This window comes from Acipenser ruthenus, chromosome 30 (assembly GCF_902713425.1).
Source record: "Acipenser ruthenus chromosome 30, fAciRut3.2 maternal haplotype, whole genome shotgun sequence".
Classification (NCBI taxonomy): Eukaryota; Metazoa; Chordata; class Actinopteri; order Acipenseriformes; family Acipenseridae; genus Acipenser; species Acipenser ruthenus.
In genome coordinates this window covers 13,089,091-13,111,787 of record NC_081218.1, presented here as the reverse complement: position 1 = coordinate 13,111,787, position 22,697 = coordinate 13,089,091, and the positions used below count along the sequence as shown (strand labels likewise).

The 22,697-nt window shown below is 40.1% G+C and overlaps 1 protein-coding gene across 1 annotated transcript in view; it reads left to right on the top strand.

Annotated features, from left to right (window-relative positions):
• Window positions 1–5,614: 5,614 nt before the first annotated feature.
• Window positions 5,615–22,697, top strand: part of LOC117435454 (metabotropic glutamate receptor 4-like) — a 135,721-nt gene continuing 118,638 nt past the window's right edge. The window contains exon 1 of the mRNA XM_059004965.1: window positions 5,615–6,630. The gene's annotated coding sequence lies outside the window, so the exon portion shown is untranslated. The remainder of the gene's footprint in view (window positions 6,631–22,697) is intronic.

The window sequence follows — 22,697 nt, the reverse complement described above, 5'->3', positions numbered from 1 at the left end:
ATAAAAAGTCATTGATAAACAGAAAATCAATTATATCAATTTGCTTTGACATTGCTGGTTCTGCTGCATTGGAAGTAAATGAGAAGCCAAAATCGAGTTGACCAAACTTACTGTGTTAAGAGCCTTTTAAAAAGCCCAAACTTTTGTCAACTTCACTTAGTTTCTTACATTTTTTTTTTACCATAGCTAATGCCATTGCAGATTCTCTTTTACTTCCATTGGAGAACACGTTTGAAACTTTGTGTGTATCCTTTCTATACAAGACATGTTAGAAAACGTTGCCTGTAATCGTGAAGGATAGAATAAAGATCTGAGCCTATTCTGTCAACCCCAGTGTAGTTCTCACTGGGGATTCATATATTACAGGGTTTTGTGTTTCTTTGGTCGTGCAGTTAATTGAAACACAAGCAATCTCCTGGGTCTGTGCAGCACAAATGAACTGCAAGAGAGCATTCCCAGGAGCCAGCTCACACCACCCCAGCATTAATTTGAGAATGAATCCAGTGCGGTGTGTGCGTGTGTGTCCGTGTGTGTGTACGTGTGTGTGTGTGTGTGTGTGTGTAGGGGTGTGAGCACAATTACTGTCACTAAGGACCTAAACCATGTCCTCAAAACCACTGCGTTCCATGTTCCGGTAAGATCGGTCACATGTTGCTGGATGCTGTTTCAACTCTCCTTGCCCTCCCCTGCCTGTATGGCTCACCTTGCACCTCACGCTGCACCAGATGAGCCACTCCGGGACCCCCACGCTGTGGATTTCAAATCTTTGCTTTGAATCAATTTCTCAATGATGACCCACAACTGAAGCATTCTATAAAGCCCTGTAGTTTGCTGTCAACTTATGCGGTAAATGAGTTAATAAACACCATGAATATGAAATGTTCATCGTAACTTGCCAGGGCTGTAGTCTTTCTCCTCCCTTTTGTGGTGTAAATGTGGTATCCCACAGAAAGACATTAAAACAAACAGTTTCACCGCAGTGCCACGTAATGGAGAGATGTCAGACTGCTGTAATTATTCTTTGCACATCAAGAGTGTACAGTTTGCATGCCGCAAAACCCAAATGACAAAAAACAATTACTTTTTCAGTGCTACTGGACGAATTGAGGGTTTATGGATCCAAACTCGGCCGCAAGGATCTGACCAAGGAGAATTAAAGTGCTTCAGTTCGACTGCCTGAGCAATTCTTTGTGTTTCTCATCCATTCCATTTTTTTCAATGGTATTTTTCATTGGAGGATTCCCTCAGCCAGAGCTTGAATAATGTAAGGATGTTAAACAATGACAAGAGTAAAATCCATTTGCAAACCATTCTAAGAATGCCCTTAGAGACAGCACATGTTACATAAGAGAGGGACTCCTGGAATAGGGCAATGCTTTTAGTAGGCTTTGGAGATTGGAGCAGACCTTGGGAGAGCCAGGTCAGGATTATGAGTCTATCTCCAGTCAGCAGAGCTGTCCCCCTTGCTCAGGTGGTAAGGATGTTATTTTCAATGCAGAAGGTGCCGGGTTCAGTCCCTGCTGTCTGTGTTTGTCCTCCTCCCAGGTAAGTATTATGTACAGCAATTGAATGAATCCATAACACAGGGGCGTATTTATTGAAATACTGAAACTGCAAACTCAAAGACAAAGACTACAGTCCTGGTGAGTGACGATGACTCTCGTAATGGTCCCATGAAGAGGAAGGTGTGTGTGTTTTGTTTGATGTATTGGACATTACCCTAATGGCAGGTGTGAAACTCTCGCTCGATACAGTGGGTCACACAGGCAAGGGAGGGAAAGAAATCAAATGAAACGTGGAAATTGTATAGGAAAGAGACTTTAAGTGAAGTGAAAAAATAAACACAAAGTTTTTGGTAATTCTATAAGTGGGAGATGTTTTCTGGTTCAGCAGTTTTATTTTGTTTGATCCAAATGGGAGTAATTAGGAATGGTTTGGCGGTAGCCAGGCAAGATTATCTGGGAGTCTGGCCAGTAACTATGAACAGGCATAGGGTATGGGACTGAGTCTGACTTCAGTGCTGTCAGATGGTTATGACAGTTAAATAGACTGCCAACAGCCATTGCCGAATGACATCTTTGGGATCGGTTGTGTGCTGAGGGGCAATGGTAGCACAAGGGCAGCTACAATGGAACAAGCCAATGATAGAATGGTACTGCAGTGGATCTTATATTTATGCAATAGCAGTCAAAACCCAACGATGATTCATTGCAGTACCACACTAGGACCAGTGTGCTTTGTGTAGTGACCACTGTGTAGCATTAGCCTTTTATGGACAGTGCCATGTTGTGATGTGCCGATGTGTATAATTTGAGACCTGAGCCAAACCCATAGTTTAGTGTATTCCCACTGTTTGGATTTTGTACTTTATTATTAAATGTTAAAATAGCACATTCATTCCCCTGGCTGTTTGTGTGACTCAAGCCCCAACTAACTTTATTCATTACTTTATTTTGTCAGCAAAATTTGAATGAAAAAGAAACCCTCCAAGGGATGTATACACAGTAGCCTACATAGAGCGGTACAAAGACAGCAGTAATATAGTAATACATCTTTTTAATATTTATTTCATGACGTTGGCAGACGATTTTCATAACACCAGACCCTTAGGATCGATACAGTATGTTCAGAGTTGACTTTGGTAAATTAGTGCATGGGCCAGTAGACCGTGGTTTGTTTGCTTCTTAAAAAATAATCATCCGATCTGTATAAACTGTATGAATTCGTGGGATATATTTCTCTCGCAATTCTCTATATTTTGCGCAAGAATGAAGAGACCAAATATATTTAATAAGAGTTAATGTTCTCTGATTACCTCAAAGCACGTAGAAAATAGGACTGTAAAAAATTCGGTTTGACACCATTGATCAATTCCAAGTGGATGCATATCCAAGCACTAGACGGCGCCTGAAACCTTAAAAAAAAGAAAAAAACAACATTTTATTAAGCAGGAAAAGAGTCTGTACACACCAAGAACTCAATACTTTCCATCCACTTCCTCCCCTCCTTCTCTCTCCTCACAACACTAATACGAAAGATATGTGATGCCAGAGACGAGCTCATCAAGACAGGGAGATGGCGATAGCGTGTCTCAATCTGTCACTACACGTAACTGGGATTTTGATTAGTCAGAGTCGTGTTTTTTTAAGGATTAGGCCAATATTAAATTACTTTGAAAAGGATTAGATGTATTTTCTGTCGCTGAACTACTACAAGGGAGCTAAGACTTTAACAAGTGTGCTTTTCTTAACGACTGTAGGCTACTGACATATGCGTTTTAACTTATGACTATGCAGAGAAAACTAATGGCTGTTACCGTATTTTGGACGCAGGAACTTTGCAGTGTGACAGCCTGCATAATATGTCCAAAATACTGCATTATAATACCGATTACTGCAGGGATATTGCAGACATCCTGGTGGGGGCAAGTGGTAATAATCAATGTGGTGCATGGAGATTTGCATGAACGTGTTTTAGTTGCTGTTCAATAATTACTTGAACTTCAAATCAGCCACGAAATGGTTTATGATTGGGAAGGTTTTCAAAGTCAAGCCGACAACTTCACCCACTAGCCTACTTGTTTTATTTATCAACTTCCATTTACCAACAGTGGAGTGAAATTGATGGGCGGCTCCCCACAGGAGATCTCTATAAACCGAAGTGCTGCCCCTTGTTGCTACATATGGCTAGCATTAGCGTGGATATTGATCTTCTGATAATGTATAACGTGCCCTCATTTTTAATGCATGTGAAGAGGAGAACAAGTGCAGTAGATATCATTTTAGAGGTTGAAAGGGAAAGTGCATGATACGCATATTTTGACGAAATTACATGTAATATAATCCTGATCCTATTGAAGAAAGAAAAGAAATGTCGTTCCGTTCTTAGAGAATTTTTGTAGGAACTTAAATAGATGATATTTTACCATAAGTACTGAAAACAGTGATCTTGGGCGTTCAATATAAAATGCATACGTCACTGAAGACTTGAAGCCTGGATTGTGTTTAGGTTAAACCAAAGTGTTCCAAATTCAAATGATGGAATCCCAAACAGATATATTTCTGACGGTTTAATTCCACTTTGGACCCCCGTTTATAAACTACAGGTATGTGTTATTTAGAATGTAAGCATGAAGGGTTCTATAAAGCTAGAAGAAACCATACGGATCTATTATAAGCGCGCAGGAAACCACTTGTTTTATTAAATCGTCCAAAGGGGAACAGAGGGCTGCCTGCTAGGCTGATTGTGATAGAATCATATTGATTCGCGCGGATGATAAATATTGCATCGCATGTAGTACACAGCCGACTATCCTTTTGCAAGATTTGTGTGCAGTACGTTAGCCGCTTCCACTGCTATCACCAGAGCTTCATCCACAGCATGCATTCTGCTTAAAGTACTGTACAGTATGTGTCTAATGTATTTGATTTGGCATTCACAAAATCTGGTCCCCCCATCTCATCCCCAAGTATTTAAGCAGCCGGCCCACCCGACCGCTTTATAAATGCAAACATCTTGAAAAGCAAATGATAAGTAAATATAGTATAGTATAGTATAGTATAGTATAGTATAGTATAGTATAGTATAGTATAGTATAGTATAGTATAGTGTGTGTGTGTGTGTGTGTGTGTGTGTGTGTGTGTGTGTGTGTGTGTATATATATATATATATATATATATATATATATATATATATATATATATATATATATATATATATATAATCTGGAACGTGGCTGATACTGCGGTAGTAGAAGAAAAAAAAACTATTTTAATACAAGCACCAGCGCCGCAAGAAAGAAAAACTATTACTAGCCTGTGTTATACAATTCCCAGGTGTATTCTACATAATGGAGAACAGAAACACGGTTTTGAGCTCCTTCAGCGATTCAGCAGGTCATAATTCCCATGGTTGCGTTGGACAGCCTAATGCATTCACGATTACTATGCGGGTGGTTGCCGCGTGCGTGTTGCTGCGCGAGTACAGGTGCAGACTGCAGGGCGACCCCCCCCCCCCCCCCCGACCCAATTCATAAATCAAGCACCCCTCATTCCCCCGGCCGTTACAATGCACAAGAGTGTTTCACCGGCTGATGAAGATAGAACTAGCTCTCGGAGACGCCCCGAGTAGAATACTACTGTGCCCACTGGCTTCCATCAATGCATACTCTCCAGATTACCTAGGGCTTGGTTTCCCCACCAGCCAGCAGTATTTCACAGCCGACACGGCAGCTGCATTATATCAGCGCTGTAACATCGTGAGCAGCAACAGCAGCAGCAGCTGCTTAGACACAGCGGTGACTCCAATACTGCGAGTCTGCAGCTGCAAGAGAGACTTCATAATCAGTGCGGTGGAAGCCGAAGCTTATAAAAAAAGGTTTTTTATCTTTTTCTAAAGCATTCGGAGTGTAGTTTTTTTCCACACACGGGACCTCGTTCATCAAGCTTTGTGTCGCTCGATTTCAAGTGCACAAAATCTTCTGCAGAATTAGTGACAGTGCCATAGTGTGTATGTGTTTTTTTTCTTCAATTTAATCTCTGCTGTTTCAAAGCAGCGACCCCCCCCCCCCCCCCCCCCCCATATTCCAAAACAGACGGAAGGATACTCCGAATGCGCTTTGTAGCACATACCGGATCTGGATACACACTTGTGGAAGCACCACTGTGTTTATATATAAAGACACGAAGCTTGGAATTCCGATTTCTCCTTCTGATTTCTCCACAGTGGATTCATTTCTGGGGAACTGTCTTCGGTGAAATGTCCATAAACTTTGATTTAAAAACAAACAAACAAACAAAAAACAACCCGGAATGTTAAAGTCTCAGGAAGAATCTTAAGCATCGTTTTTCCGGTGTTTGCAGAGGGGTTCACTAGACCATTATACACTCTGGAATAACAGCAGTGGCAATAGTGCTTAAAGTACTGTATAACAGTATTATATGTGTCTAATGCATCTGATTTGACATCGACTTCTGCAGAGCAATGTCTTATATGTCTAGTTCAGCTCTGCTTCAGCGGGGGAGTGTGCTATACTAATATCAGTCATTTCTCATTGCCACTAAATCTCAGCATTACAAGATTAAGTACAGCAGCTTCATAGAGGATTTCATCTAGTAAACCGTAAAGGGCTAATTTTCAGCATCGCACGCCAGGAGCTCTGAAGAAACGCTGCGCTTAAAAAAACAAAACAACAGAACACGCTCGTTTTTGTCCAGTTTCAGCACCACTGCGCGGTGGACAGCGTACCTCATTTTTTTGTTGTTTTTCTTTTTTTATTATAAGAATCTCTGGCCCATTTTATAGTGGGCTGTTCGTTTGGACAACTGGGTGATGCATCCAATTGGCTGACATAGAAGAGGGCAGAGTGTATGTCTGAAACAAATTCATATACATTCAAGCAATGCCATAAGTGTTTCGGTTAAGCATCACTCCGCATTGAGAAGGCAGAGGAGCGCTACAAACGGCTTGAGCAAGGCGGGCTTCTGCTGAGTGAAACACTGATGAATTGTAAGACAGGAGAGGGACCGTGTTGTCCAAGCATTCGCCACAGTGCTACTAATTCACGAATGTAGCACCATCCCTGGAATTTTGGATTGCTAACGTGAACCCCCACCGGGATTTGTATCAGAGGTATGATATCATTCTCTTATTATATGCACTGCTTTATCAGAATGCATGACAAACTAATACGTGGCATATGTTTAAAATATTGCAGATCATCCCAATTAAATACATCATTGCATTGCACATTTTGAAAAAGCAGTATGAGGCGTATATTCTATATCAATATGGAATTAGTATTTAAAAAAATAGTAAGAACAGGTATACAGCAGGATAGGAAATCCGCACCTGGGCTTTTCTGATGCACTGGTAAAGAGTGCTAATTTACTTCGCTTCTGCTTCTCGAAAACGCTGCATCATTTACATGCAGAGGTCTGCGAGTCCCCTGATACGAAGCATCGTCTTTTAATTTGTGAATGCTCATAGTTTAAGTAGGCTATCGTATACTGCTGTTCAAGGATGTGATCCTGCAAAGGCGCTACTACAGCAGCGTTACATCATGTGAAACAACGTCTACATTGCATGGGATTAGTTGTGGATTAAGCAGCCTACAGATCCAGTTTTTTTTGCCAGTCATTTATTTTTTTCCTTAGTCGAAACTTTTTTTTTTTTCCACTGGGCCAATTCACAATGCTTTGAATGTTTGCTCGCCAGTTTGCGTATCCAAACCTGTTGTTCCTGTTTAGCCTTTATAGATCAGCAACAAAATTGATTCATTTGTAATTGTTTTGAAATCAAATTGCACACTGAACAGTTCTGCAAGTGTATGTAACAGTTCGCGCTGTTGGATACATTCCAGCTATTTTTGATAAAGCAATTTAAAATTTTCATTTAGATGAGCTATTCCCGGGAACCAAATAGATTATCCTCCTCTCTCTCTCATCCTCTCACTGCTTTTCAATTCCAGCTATTCCGCTACTCCTATCGCCACAATTAATCCGTGCACACACCAGCAAACCATGCGAAGGAAGAGAAGGGGATCTTTTCATTTTAAACATGGTTTTTTTTTTTTATCTCTGCCAGAGTAGCGGTATTCGCAGACTCGTTTAACCGGGTGTATTCGTATGCAGCAGGCTTGCCTTGCCTAGCAAAGCAACCGTGAGAGCAGCAATGAACATAGCAATCAACTGGAGCCAGTGGAGCACCGCTCGCTTTCTCGCTCTCTGGAGTCCTGCATTGACTCAACACGTTATTAGTGTATTTTAAACGTCTTGTTTAAAAAGTTGTTATTGTATTGCATTTAAATATCTTCAGTCATGCTTCATCGAGAAAGGCACTTCAGTTAGGAAGCTGTTTAGGTAATACTACTACTACTACTACTACTACTACTACTACTACTACTACTGCTACTACTACTACTACTACTACTACTACTACTACTACTAATAATAATAATGACATCTTCATCAATCTTACTATTGCAAAATCGATGCAAGGATTCAGGCTTAATATTTGTACTTTGGATTGATATAATTTTTTTCTCTGGAAGCTGCAATGCCACTATGGACTGGAGTTTCAACAGGTGGCACTTTTGTGACTAGGTCCAACGCTTATTCATTTGCTGGAGGTGTGTGTGTGTATGTGTGTGTGTGTGTGTGTGTGTGTGTGTGTGTGTGTGTGTGTGTGTGTGTGTCAGTGTGTATGTGCGTGTGTGTGTGTGTGTTTGTGTGTGTGTGTGTGAGAGAGAGAGAGTGTGTGTGTGTGTGTGCCTGCGTGCGTACGTGCGTGCGTGTGTGTGTGCCTGCGTGCGTGTGTGTGTGTGTGTGTGTGTGTGAGAGAGAGTGTTAATATTCTTTTGTTGTGCATTGGGGAGATACTGTGGTTTATAGAGGTTGTGAGGAAAGGGCTAGATAACACGCATTTCATTTTTTTAATGACCATTACACCTAAGTTGCCAGCATCAGTGTAGACAGACAGATACAATAGCAGCGTGGGTAGTACTCAAGCTTGGCTACAAAACCACAGACATTCATCTCAATAAGACTGTCAACCGCAACAAATTAGATATCTGAGCCGGGCAGGTGCGTTTCTCTAATGCCAGTTCACTGGACCCGAAACATTCCTAATAGGTGCTTCCATGCGCTATTGCATCATCACACGCGAGTTCCAGGTCAGAATCAGATTTGCATCCCAGAGCTAAAAGGCGAGCGCTATAATCACTGGGCTTCCACATTTCCACGATCTCCAGTCCAAGTGCTTCTCAGTTGTCCTTCTACGGACCGCCCACGTTTCTCCTGTGTGACTAGGAGGCTGGCTCCTGGTTATCAAGGCTTTTACGCCAGGGCGCAATGTTATAAGATTAGTGTGAAACAACGTGTCAGGGTTCAGCCTATTTCAATTAAACTTAGTTTTGCATAATAACTGTGCCAGTTCAATACCAGTATTCCAAATTTGTATATCGGTGTAAAATCCTGTGAGAGAAAGGCTGGTGTCGTACTCAGTGGTGTCACATTGAGACACCTCTCGGTTTGATCTGTTTTATGGTAATGTCATGGCACAGCTGTGGGGCTGATAATAGTAAACGTGAGTGTGCATGTGTTATAGGCAGTGAGCTGGTAAACGTGCCAGTTCCCACCCAGCATTTTGGTAATCAAGTGTAACACATGTATATGTTTAATTTGCATTACCCCTGTTAAAAAAGTAAATAAATAAAAAAGTCAAATCACTATCGCTGTATAGCAAACCTGGGGTCATATATATTTATATTGCTACTGCAATTACAATGGCATTGTGTTCAATTACAAGCAATAATCACAGGTACAGGTACAAATACAGAAACATACCATCTATCTATCTATCTATCTATCTATCTATCTATCTATCTATCTATCTATCTCTCTCTCTCTCTCTCTCTCTATATATATATAGTTATTTTTACAAACAAGAGCTTCCTTCTCAATCTCTCTCTCAAATTCAAATTCAATTCAAATTCAAATTGGCTTTATTGGTATTTGCCATCGCTGTTGAGTGGACTCTAGTCACTTGGAGAGCTTCCTTCTCTCTCTCTCTCTCTCTCTCTCTCTCTCTCTCTCTCTCTCTCTCTCTCTCTCTCTGTTTCTCTCTGTGTCATTCTGTCTCTCGCTTTGTGTTTCTCTTTGAAGAGAGCTGATTCTTCACTAGCGAGTGGGAGGGAGAGAGCTGTCAGCCTCTGTGTCGGCAACCTGGATTGAAATGCAGATTAGTTTTCATAATTAAATAAACAAGAAAAAAAAAAAAAAAAAAAAAAAAAAAATATATATATATATATATATATATATATATATATATATATATATATATATATATATATATATGGGCATCCACGCCATCTACTGGTATTACAGTGTTTCTGGCCAATGCAGACAGTTGCCAGAATTTACTGTCGGAATGCAAAGCCCTTCATCTCTGTATTGGAACAGCTGTAGTCAGGGCAGTGCAGTCACTTCCAGGGCAGGCAGCACGCTTGCTATGTGCATAGCTGATCAATGCAACACAGCACAGTGATCTCTGCCAATCATAGCTCGGTCATTCCAAATAGAGGTTTACCATCCAAATATGGGTACATTGTTACAATAATCAGTTCCAAAGAGGAGCAGTGAATATTTATTGAACTACAATGCAGTGCATTTGCCTTATCATACACTCTTGGAAAAGATGGTTCCTTATGTGTAATATGTATGTGACTGGAGTAAACCACTCCTTTAGTTATGTGGTATGATTTCAAATATGGTGTGGTGTGAACGTGTGTGTGTAAGCAGCAGGGGAAACTCAGAGACACATCATGTCTCATTTTATAAATGTGCTCCTTGGGGACTGCAGGAATCCAGACTCCACTGCATCAATCATCCTAACACCAATTATTACCTGCGATATAGCAGTTAACACTCAGTCATTTACAATAGAGAAACACATTACTGAAAAAATCAGCACATAATGCGATGGGCCATTGAGAACATTATCATGAAGGGAAAAGGGTTTATATGTAAATCATTTCGAAAACCACAAAAATGAACAGGCATATACAGCACATACAGGGCTGGACAAAAAAATAGAACCCCCCCCCCCCCCCATGGTCTGCAGCATGCACTTCAGTTTAAACACTCTGTGCTTCACAAGTTCATTCTGCTATGCAAATAGCATCTGACATCTGGGGGGGCGGGGGACGGGGGGCAGGGGACGGGGGACGGACATGGTCTCCTGGTTGCATGCTAGTTTCAGTCATCATGAATAACAGACACTTTTTGATAGAGGGCCAGTAGTGGCTTTTCAGTTGGCATATGCTTACGTATCAGAAAATGCACAACATTTAGTTGTTCCAAAAACTCTTTGTAAATCAGCTGGAGACACATGAGACACATTGTACACATGAGCTCTCTTGTTTTGTTTTTAATTTTGTACAGCGCTCTGGGATGCCATGGCGTGAAGGGTGCTATATAAAAATACATTTGTATTGGATTGTATTGAATCCATAACTAAACTAATTACAGAGAAGAGGTCCATTAAGGCTTGTCCCTCCTCAGCAGACAAATTGTCACGACTAAAAGGTATCTAATGTAATAGGAAAGGATCATCTTGAAGGTTGCTTGTGTTTTAGATGCTCCTTCTTCACATCCAAAACCCTCCAGGTGACGATTGGTGGTTCTACTCCCCAGTGACAGCATTATGTCAGGGGTGTCTAGTATAGTGGACCAACTGCATCGTTCGTTGCTACACAGAAACAACCACTTCATTAAGTAAAATACTGTATTGCACATTGCATTTCAAAGAAGCCTCATTTCACACTTCATTATCTACATTCTGTTTAGCAAATCTACAAGAAACAATGTGCTATAAATACACGTAGCATCAAAATATATATATATATATATATATATATAAATGTTAATTTAGTCAGAGTGAAATTATTTACAACTGTGTGCAAATTGTTTTTTTTTAATTTTTTTTTTGTTTTTAGCTCAGGCTGAGGATTGTTTTTAGGCCGATTTCAGAAGTTGACTAATTTGTTTTCCATGCTAGGGATTCATATCTGATTGGCTGTTTTCCTGTTTTCTGATCTTACTTTGCTATGATTTGTAGTTTATTGGGGAATAGCTGCAGGGTTTGTTATAAGGGCAATAACACCAGACACAGAGGGAATGGGCATTAGACCTGGAATGAGCTCACCAGTCCATTATTCTGTCAATTCCACAGGTGCAGTGTCTTATATTGGGATTTGATGTCAATTGCTGCTTTATTTTCAAATGGAATCCTTGTTAATTGTACATGATCTTAGCTAACGGTAAACTCAGACAGGAAGCAGCTCCTCTCCACCTGGAAATGCAGCATATAACAGCCTCTTGTAAATCTATTAAGAGCGTTAATCAATCTCCCGGGCCCAGCCAGCCAAACCTTATTAGCAGGCCATACGGTAGGAAAATGTATCTTAAAAACGAATGGAGCCACATAGGATTCGATATACTACATGGAAGGTATTCCCTTGCACCATGGCTCTAATGGACCTGGCAAAGCTGCCACCCTTTCCTTGCACATCACTGTGCAGCAGGACCCTGCAAGGAGCTGCTGCTGCTCTGGCTGCTGAGCAGCAACCAGGCAGAAAATCTGGGGAAGGAAAAAAGGGTTTGAGCTTATGCTCTCCGGCTCTGCAAGAGCTGATTTCCATTAATATTTCACAGTAGCACTGCACTGATTTTTATGCAAACATATTCTCCACTAACACAAATGCATACAATATGCTGTGCTAGTATTTTGCAAGTAACACAAAAGCTGTGGGGTGGGGTGGGGTGGTGAGGTTCAGTACAAGTCAGATAAATACAGCATTGCTATTTTATGACTGCATTGAGCATTTATTGGTCTTTAAGTTTCAAATTAATCACACACTCACTTGCCACAGTGAGCAAGTCAACTAACAACTTTTATTTTGAAATGTTATCGTAATAATTGTGACAGGACCCATGATAATTACCATTGGAATAATATTTTAATACCAGTATGTGGCCTTGAAGTATCCCAAGCGGAGTCATAAGCTACCGCTGTGTTACCATTCTACCAAAGTACCCATGTGATACTCTTGCTCTTTAGCACAGAATGTATGCCATGGCACTTTCATTGAAGATCATTTCTTAAACATCATGTGGGGGTTATATTTGATTCCTGTTTAAGTTTTGAAGCTTATACAGTACCTGTATTTTGAAAAATTATAAAAATGTCTTTTTATCATCTATTAAAACTTTGATAAACTTAGGTCTTTTCTTTTTCTGTCAGATGCTGAGAAGTTACGTCATGTATTTGTTTAGTTTAGACTTGACTATTGCAATGTTTGCTGGACTTCTTGGTCCTTCCTTGTCACATATGCATCTTGTTCAGAATGCAGCTGCTAGGGGTCTCACTAGAACAAAAAAACGGGCTCATATACTCCTGTGCTGGCCTCCCTGCACTGGCTTCCAGTGCGTTTTAGAATTGATTTTAAAATCTTACATATAAAGCACCAAATGGCTTGTCACCGATTACCTAAGAGATATTCTGTCCCCATATAAACCTCTGGGCACTTTAAGGTCAGCTAACTCCGGCCTTTTGTGCCTCCGAAAGTTAAAATTGAGAAGTAGAGCAGAAAGCATGTTTAGTTACACTGCCCCCGGATAGTGGAACTCCCTGCCGTTTTCTATTAGAGATGCTACGTCAGTCAATAACCTGACGAAACGAATATTATTGTTTCTATCTATTTTATTTGCTGATTTCTGTGTTTTTAGTCATTGTGTTTTATCTATTGTTCTTGTTCATTTCTTGTTTAATTTTTTTTTTATTATTGATATCCTTATTATAATAATTATCTACTTTTCGATACTGCTTCTTGATATTGCATACTTTTGTTCTGTTTCACCGACATGTAAAGCGCTTTGAGATACTAGGGTATAAAATGTGCTGTATAAATAAAACACACTGAAATTAAATTGAAAAATCCGACTACCTCTCTCTCTCTGAATTGTCCCTGCAATGCTCTTAATGTAATCCAGATTGGCAATAGGCAAATTAGGTTCCAGTTTTCCATGTAAGGAGAAACAGAGAGTTCAGGGTAATGTTTTTTATTTCCTGTTTTAATTTTGTTTTCTGTTTCTCTTTTTCTGTAAGAGCATCATTTATTGCCATTACAGCCGCTTCACAAAGACCTGCAAGAAGATCTATAGCAGCTCATTACATTTAAAAGTATGCATGTCCTGCCTCTGCTCCTTGTGACTTACAGATAATTAGATTTCATTATTTACTTATTAATCATGATTAATAATGGATGGTGGCGAGTTCTTTGCTAACATCTGCCTGCAAGCAGGGGAATGGTAATTTTTATAGCCCACCACTACAAATAAATAAGTGCCAGTTTTTAATCACAGCACACACCCGCGTCCTTCGAGGGTTCGTTTAGGCAGTGATGCACATCTAAACCATTGTCTCAGCTGAGAAGAAAAGGATGCTAAACGAGGACAAGCTTTTGTTTTAGGCAAAATTTTAAAAAGTTTGTACTGGAATTCCACAGCACAGTCTCATCACAGGCAGATCCTTAATACAATAAGGATAAGATTTCATTGGTAGCATTTCCTGTTAAGTATTCAAACCTCTGGAAATGAACGCACCCCTGTGTGGCCTCATTAGAGCTCTCAGAATCAGTAATCTTGCAATTGTGCTCGTGGCGTTCCCAACTTATCCTGTGAGATTTTAGAAGCTAAGCAAGGTTGGACTAAATTGCACCGCTTCCAATTTCCCAAAAATCGACATTATAGTCTGGGACGAAAAAATAATGAGCTGAGCTGTGATGTTTGCTGGTGCAAACTACGCTGCCGCCTTTCCATCTCCAGGGGGCGCCGTCTGCCAATGACTGTAAAGCGCATTGAGACCGCTTATGTCATAAACATTCAAGTTTTTCTTTACTTCTGCAGTGAAATATGAAGCAATAATGGTAATGAAAAAGTGAAAGTCTCTTTTTTCCTTTCCCCTACCGCTGTCAGGCTGTACGTCACGTCTCTCACTCAGTGTTACGTCATGCTGCACGTCCATTTGGACTGTAAAGTGTAAAAGCTGTGTGCATTGTCCAATTAGAAGAGTTCAAGGTTGAACCTCTCACGAATGACAGTAAACATCCCAATCACAAACAGAAATTTGAAACACGTGTTTTGGCAGACAGCAAGCATGTCATTGGTCAATTGTGAGTGGTGGTTCATGTGTATACTAATTGAAAGTGGTACTGATGGAAGCGTATTGAGACCACGAAAAAAAAAAATTTCTGTAACGCAGTGGCTAAGCCACTGCCTGGCAGAAATCAGGGGGGGCATGTGACCAGGCGTGTCCCCCCCCAACACGTTGCCACTGAGTGGGATCATTTGAATTGAGATTGAACTAGGACATCTGAAGTGATTAGACAGCAGGAAACAGATGCAACTTCTCTTTGATAGTATTGCCTTTGAAATATCTGCAAATTCCAAGCATCAAATACAAGTGAAGAATCGAAATATCTTCAGAAGAAGAAAAGGAGGAACAGTAATGATATTACTGCTACTGAGAACCTTGATGAGCACTCCTTAAGAAAACGATCCATTCTGTAGGTTGCTTTATATTATAAGTCTTTCCTTTCACAAAGCAATTCATTGTAAAACATTGTTAATATGTAATCTAAATTATATTAGCATGTGAATAAGACTTGCTAATTTATTAATCATGCTGCGCGCCTGAAAATAAATAAGTCTTGTTTGCAGATACACATTTACAATGCAAATGGCACGGACTGTGAATTATTTATTTAATAATTGCTGGTAAATCATCTGGAAATGACACCTCACCATAATATCGTCCAGTGGAGATATGTCGGAAGAGTAATTGTTCTGTCTATTTACAAACTAAGATGCCCAGTCCTCAAGTTAGGATGAGTGGAGGGTGAAACTCAATCAGTCAGTGCCTCTGCTATTACACAGCTTATTATCACATTATTGTAGTAATGTTGTAATCATGCTGGGTGATTCTTATTGCAATTACCCAAATATTGTACATCTGTATTTTTCATTTTGAATAAGTCAGTATTATTGAGTTCAGGAGCTCTTTGGTTCTAGCTGCATGCTATAAACATATGTAATATAGGTCAGCCAAAGCATCTTTGCTGTGTGTTGTCAGAAAAGCAAAAGCAAACTTGATTCAAAGCAGCAGATGCCATCTAGTCAGTAGTACAGCCGTCGTTGCAGTGCTATTTCTATAGGCACCAGTGGTGCAGTCAAGGCGGCATCATAGGCAAGCTAAGTCACTCACTCCTTCCGCACAACTGTCTGATTCTTCTTCATGGAATGAAAGGAGCATTTGGAGCTTCTTGTATTGCAAACTACTGACAAGATGGAGAAAGACACTTTGTGGAAATACTTGTAGAAAGCATGCATTACCTATTAGATGTGTTACTAGACGTTCAATGGAATATACAAATAAAATGGGAATTTGTATAATAGTTCTTGCTTAAGAAAATCTATATTTTAGTTTCTGGCACCTTCAGATTTAGGATTACACCACTGTATGTAGTTAACTACTGCTTTTAATCTCTACTGCCAGGAAAACATAAACCAACTGCATGGTCAACAAAGTCTGGTTTCTGAAGGGATAGCATTCACAGGAGGGTGGCAAATTACGAGCGGCTCCTTGGGGACTGCCCAGCGTAAGCTTGCTGGACGTCAGAAGGCTGGGTGTTGAATTCGGTGTGGCAGGAGCAATGAAATATGTCCCCGGGGGTATACAGGCAGGTAATGATATACAGGCCAGTCACGGCTGGAACAGCTGTTGGTATTTCCTTGCGGCCGACGCACACACAGTGCCAGGAATCACACTTCAATCCTCACTGCCCCCTCGGTTGCACCTTGCTGCTTGGGGGGCAGAGCGCAGTTAACATGATTAATAACCAGGCGCTACATCTCACTGAAGTAATTAATGAATTGTTGGCCAAATATTTCCTTCCTATTTCTAAAAGACTTGGATGCTAAGTGTTCAGTAAACAGCTTGTGCTTCGCAGAGGTTCACAGATATACTCGCACGTCCTCTTCTGCTTCCAGCTTTCTCCTTTTTATATAGCCAAGGACTTCTCCCTTTTCATTTTCAATACACCCTGTTGTTTACCAAGGTCACTGCAAAATGTCACAAGGAGTAAGTGGGAGGAGTGCGGTTAAGCAATGTAAATGCATAGGAAAAGCTGGGTAGCCTGCAAACACACAGTGCAAAGGGGACTGTGGTTGACTTTACACTAGGGAAGGGTAAATTGTCTACTTTTCCCACCCAGGAGAACAAAATCAATTCCTAATCTATCCGTATAGGAAATACAAATAAGGGACCTTTTTTAAAATGGAAATAAGGCCAGTGTTGGAACCCTTCTGAATAGAAAGAGCGACCGCTCAGACATTTCCTCAGTTCATTCATGTTCTGATCAATGGTCACACCAAAACTACTAACCGCTTGAGTGCTGTGTGGGGCAGAGGCACTTCGCTCTGTCCCGGTTTCTTCCGGTCTCTGCCAATATACATCAAACACCAGATTAGAGCGGTGCGAGAGAGTAGGTTACATTGCGCCTTTGAAGCTGACATGGGCTCAAAGATTTCTCTCCCTCCCATCTCCTTTTCCATCTTCCTCCAAACCCCCCAATGTACATTTAGCTTTTTCTCCCCCATAAAGATTTCCATGGTTTACCATACCTTCACTATTAGATACTGTGTAATTTCAATGTAGCAAGATACGATTAATGTAAAGTCTTAGACAACTTTCTTAAACAACAACATACCATGTGCTTGCAATGAAAGCTTTAATTATCAACACAAAATAAGAAACTAACCACCCCCACCCCAAAAAAACAAACAAAAATATAAAGGCATATTGAATAAGAGAGAAATTAGACTTATTTCCATGGGTAACACCACACCATGACCTCTATGACACCAGTGTGAAACAGCTTTAAACACGACTGTGAACTTACTTAAAGGTTAGCTATGATAATGAGCACTGACACACCATACAGGACTCCAATAGCCTACAGATGCCTTGACCAGTCTGCACCCAGCTACCTCCAGACCCTCATCTCTCCCTACACCCCCACTCGACCTCTCCGCTCCGCCTGCACTAGAAGACTAGCTCTACCACCGCTACGCTCCCCTGCCTCCAAAGCCCGCTCCTTCTCCACCCTTGCTCCGCAGTGGTGGAATGACCTTCCTACAGATGTCAGGACTGCCCAGTCCCTGACCACATTCCGGCGCCTCCTTAAGACCCACCTCTTCAAAGAGCACCTGTAGAACTCCTCTGTTTGTATCCTGGGACACTATCACCCTTCATGTAAATGTGCTTTATTTTGCTCTTATCAGCCCCCTATTTTACTGCATTTAATCCTGTACTTCAGAATACTGTAATCTGCCAAGTTTTTAACCTGTAGTACTTTGTATTTAATCACATCCTGATGTAACTATCACTATTTAATCATATCCTGATGTAACTATCACTATTACCTGCTGTATTATTGAATTGTGGTTTGTCACACTTGTACTTTGCTTGAACAAAAGTTATTGTATTTCTTGCTCTTATTGTATTACTTGTATTGTAACGCTTGAAATGTTTTTGCTTACGATTGTAAGTCGCCCTGGATAAGGGCGTCTGCTAAGAAATAAATAATAATAATAATAATAATAATGCAATCTCTACTATTATTTAAACCACATGCCTCTCTGTTCTCCTAAACCACAGGTCATCATGTCAGACTTGATGAAGCTGCAGGACGTGCACACGATTGCATCAGCATGTATGAGCTTGCATACAGATTTCATGAATAATTCATTCCTGCTACAGTACCAGTATGCATGGTTTGTTTATCCAAAACAGTATGTAGGCCTATAATGAACTGTGCTGAATATATTGGCTGTAATAGACTACTCTTGGAAAAATGCAACATGCTGTAAGTTCCATGATGACAGCATGACCCTGGTGGCATTCATTAAGTGTGCAATAGAAACCTATGCGTTGGTTCATTTGCTAGCCAGTCTGCACCCTAGTCAACAGTACTCTACCCCTAGAAGCTATAATAACAATATACTAATGGTTTGCAGGGTGCCAAACATTTATTAGCCATAGCTGATGATCCATGAAACAACTTTGATAGCTTTATATTATGGTGCAGACATGATCATGCAATAACATTGGTTTTTAATAATGTCTCATGTTTCCTGCTCTGACATGGTAGCTAGTGGTGGAATAAGTTTGTTATTACATGGAACTAGTCTGTAATTACATCTGGTAACAAGATTATTGCATTGGTAATTACCCAGTTATTGTAATGTAATTACATGACTATTCCGTGCCCTTTTTGCATGCAACTTGCTAAATAGAAACACACTGCAGAAATTGAAGATTTGGTGAAGGAAAAACATCAAGAAGTGGATATGCTGTGTTGATGACAAAAGAATAATTCCACTGCAAATGAGCCTTTGTGTTATATTTATATGTTAATGACCCTCATTAGTTGTGGACACTCTAATGTGTTAAACACTTGGCAGAATATTGTAATCTGCCAAGTGTTTAACCTGTAGTATTTTGTACTTAATCATATCCTGATGTAACTATCACTATTTAATCATATCCTGATGTAACTATCACTATTATCTGCTGTATTATTGAATTGTGGTTTGTCACACTTGAACAAAAATTATTGTATTTCTTGCTCTTATTGTATTACTTGTATTGTAACACTTGAATGTATTTGTATTTGCTTGCGATTGTAAGTCGCCCTGGATAAGGGCATCTGCTAAGAAATAAATAATAATAATAATAATAATGTTAGCTTAGGTCAGGTAGTTTAAGATTAGTCATAACTGAGTTACTGATTAGAGTTAATAATCAATTTGCATGACAAATGTGCTCAAACGGTGGTAAACTGCTTGCTAAATCTTTGCAATCTATCAGATGAAAAAACATCACTTGCTCAAACAAAGAAAAAGACTTGCCTTTTGTTTTATTCGGTTAAATTGCCCTGTGCATATCACTTCAGCTACAGACTATTTCAAGTGTTGGAGCAGTGTGTGGAGAGTGCTGATTGGAAATGGATGCTGATTTAAAAGAAACATTTTAAATATGTATTTGGGGTACTTGCAGACTGAACTTTCTAGACCTGAGGTCAGTTACGCTTGTAATTGTGCAATTCGTAATTCATTGCAATTACAGTGTAATTGTAATTCTGATTGTAATTGTACCATATCAATCGATCGGTTACAGTTCAGTTATGCATTTGTTTGTCATTCGATCATTATTCTTGTATTTTCAACCACTTTTGGTGACCCCATTTGTTTGATAAAAGTTATATGTTATGTTTCTATATTTGTATCTGTGATTATTGCTTGGCTATTTAGAATAAATAGAGTAAACATGTTGATGGAGCTGTTTGTGTAACTTTTTCATTATAATTATAACTTTTTAAGTAATTATAATTGCCCCCTCCCCTCTCCAGGTCTGAATCTATCCAATCAAGCCTGGTTTCTAGGCAGGTTAGGACACAAGAGACAAGAGTAACAGGTTCTATGGGCTGGTGTATACTAGGTGTATACTGTGTAACAGGACCCCTCGCCCCCTTCTCTCATAATAAAACACCATTTTCCAGTCTCTGCGTAGCAAAGCAGATGATTTGTGATGTGCGCTAAACTTTTCAAGTTGAAAGAGCAAGACTATGGGGAAGAAAAAGCTGCCGTGACCCACTTTTATTCAATATGCCCTGCCTCATTAACTGAGCTCTTTATATAGGCATCAATAACGTACAGGGAAATGTCGATGTGCTGCTCGACCCAGCATCTCTTTAAAGCACCATTAATCAAACAGGTTAGGAAAACAAGTCAGGGGCAGTGAAGTGGCCTCTGCAGAAGGCAACAGCGATGGGGATTGGGGCCCTGAATCCAGCTGTGCTGGGACTGGAAGGCTGAGTGAATGTCTTTGGAGCTGCAGAACAGCAGCAGGCACTGTCTGTGTGAAACTGGGTTACAAGGCAAATTAATATTGCACTGTGCTGCACCATACCACAGGTAGTGCAGTTACTGCAGGGGGCAAATGATAACACTTTACATCAAGTGTCTCTAATTACTGTGTATTTGCATTGTAGTTATTTAGTAAATACATGTGTGCTTAAACATAATTGCAATGTTATTATGCATAGTTACATTGTACTTAATGTGTACATATTTTTGCACGATATAACCCTAATCCTAACCCTATCCCTAATCCCCCTAACCTTAACCCGTATCCTAAAACTTTTTTGACATAATTATGCACTTACATATATCATGCAGGCTGTAGCATTCCCTGGGTCTGTGCTGTGACGCAGTGGGGGTGAGTGGTCGTGCTGTGAGAGGATGATGTCTCTCTCCTCAGTACACGATTACTTGATCCTGTTGGCAATCTAGGTCAACAATACCCCCTGCGTTGACACAACAAGATCAATGGCAATCTCTGAAGGAGGTCTTGTAGTTTGGGCATGTTTGTAGTGACCCTTCTTTCCTTTATTGATGATGACGCCAGATGTTGCTTGTTACCCTCCAGCAATGTCAACTTTGACAAACTACGCAAAGGGAATCCATTTTTTTTTCTTGGCGTTAGCACCACTGAGCTGAATCTGTTTTTCTCGTTTGCTTGTCATATTCAGATTGTTCTAAGCTCCTGCAAGATTGGTATCACGTTGAATGTTGTGAGAAACGTCTTGTACTATGCCGTACCATAGCGATTCCATTTATATAGCATCCTTCACGCACAAGCAAAAAAGAAGCTCTATACTGCAAAATAGAACGAAATGTTTTTAGCTTTTTAATTGAGTTCATCAAATTACCAAAAGACTGTTACTGGCAGATTTTAGAGCTGGTTTATAAGTAAGAAGTAACTCGTGCAAACAGGCAGGACCAAAACCAGCGACAGCCTTATAAACAAGGAGCAATGTTAAAAATCAATGCAATAATTCACTGGAAGAATATTGATCTTAAAGGTGGTGACACATTGACTTGGTACGTGTAAGCATTCTGGCTGCAGCATTTTGAGCCAACTGCAGGTGTGAAAAGTAATGAGCGCCATAGGAAACAAACCTTTTATGTCCTTTTGTTATTTACAGAAACTCAAACCTATTCTATATCTGCTCTGGTACTGTACTGTACTGTACTTTACTATTATCTGAAGCCTGCAAGGATTCTGGGTGGTTCTGGGATCTGTTGCTCCTGTATTGTGTTACTGGAACCTTTTTACAATCCCATTTGAATGTTATACACTATCGAATCCAATGCACTCTGGTAGCAAGCTGTATTTTACAACACATGACTACACCAGTTCAGTAGGTTCTGGGAATGTGTGCATAGCAATACGTTTATATTATTTCAATGTATTATTATTTTTTCATATGCTTAGATTCAGCTCTAAAGCAAGCAGATACAGCATAAACTGTGAAGAGAGAGAAACTAAATCATGAATAGGTTTATTGTACTTTGTTGTCAAAATTTGTACTGAAGATAACAAGCCATTATAAAAACACAGGGAGATAATGTTTCTGAAAGTGAGGGAAGAGGATAATCTTAGGATTGTTTCAGGGACGTTATTGAATTATACAAAATTCAAAACTGCCTTGATACTGTTGCGAAGGCTGTGAGGGAAATAAGAAAAGAGCGTTTGAAATCAGAAACACAGAATCCTGTTCCTGCTGGTAATGATCTGCTGTCAGAAACAGGCTGCCGTGAAACAAGCTCAGGGATGGGCTGGGAATACAGAGAACTTTCTGACAGAATAAAGAAAGCCTCTGATTGAGGCTAAATTGCACAAGCCATAGTTGTTGGTTTGCATTGACAATTTCACACACTAAACATAAGGGTTGAGCCATTTGAAACAATAAGGGGCAAAATGTGGAATACAATTCCATCAGTAAAGAAAAATGCAATTCCAAAAAGAGTAACACCCTGAAGAAACCGTAACCAGGCCACTGCAACAAAAAAGAAGCGACATTTTACAACACAGCCGCTTGCTTGTCATAACATTGTGTTCACGGAAATATCAGACAGTTACCACGGTGATACACTTTTACCAACGGCTTAAAGCATTGTACTTGAGCGCCTTCGTAATACCACAGTCACTACACACAAAAGAGAAAACGAGGA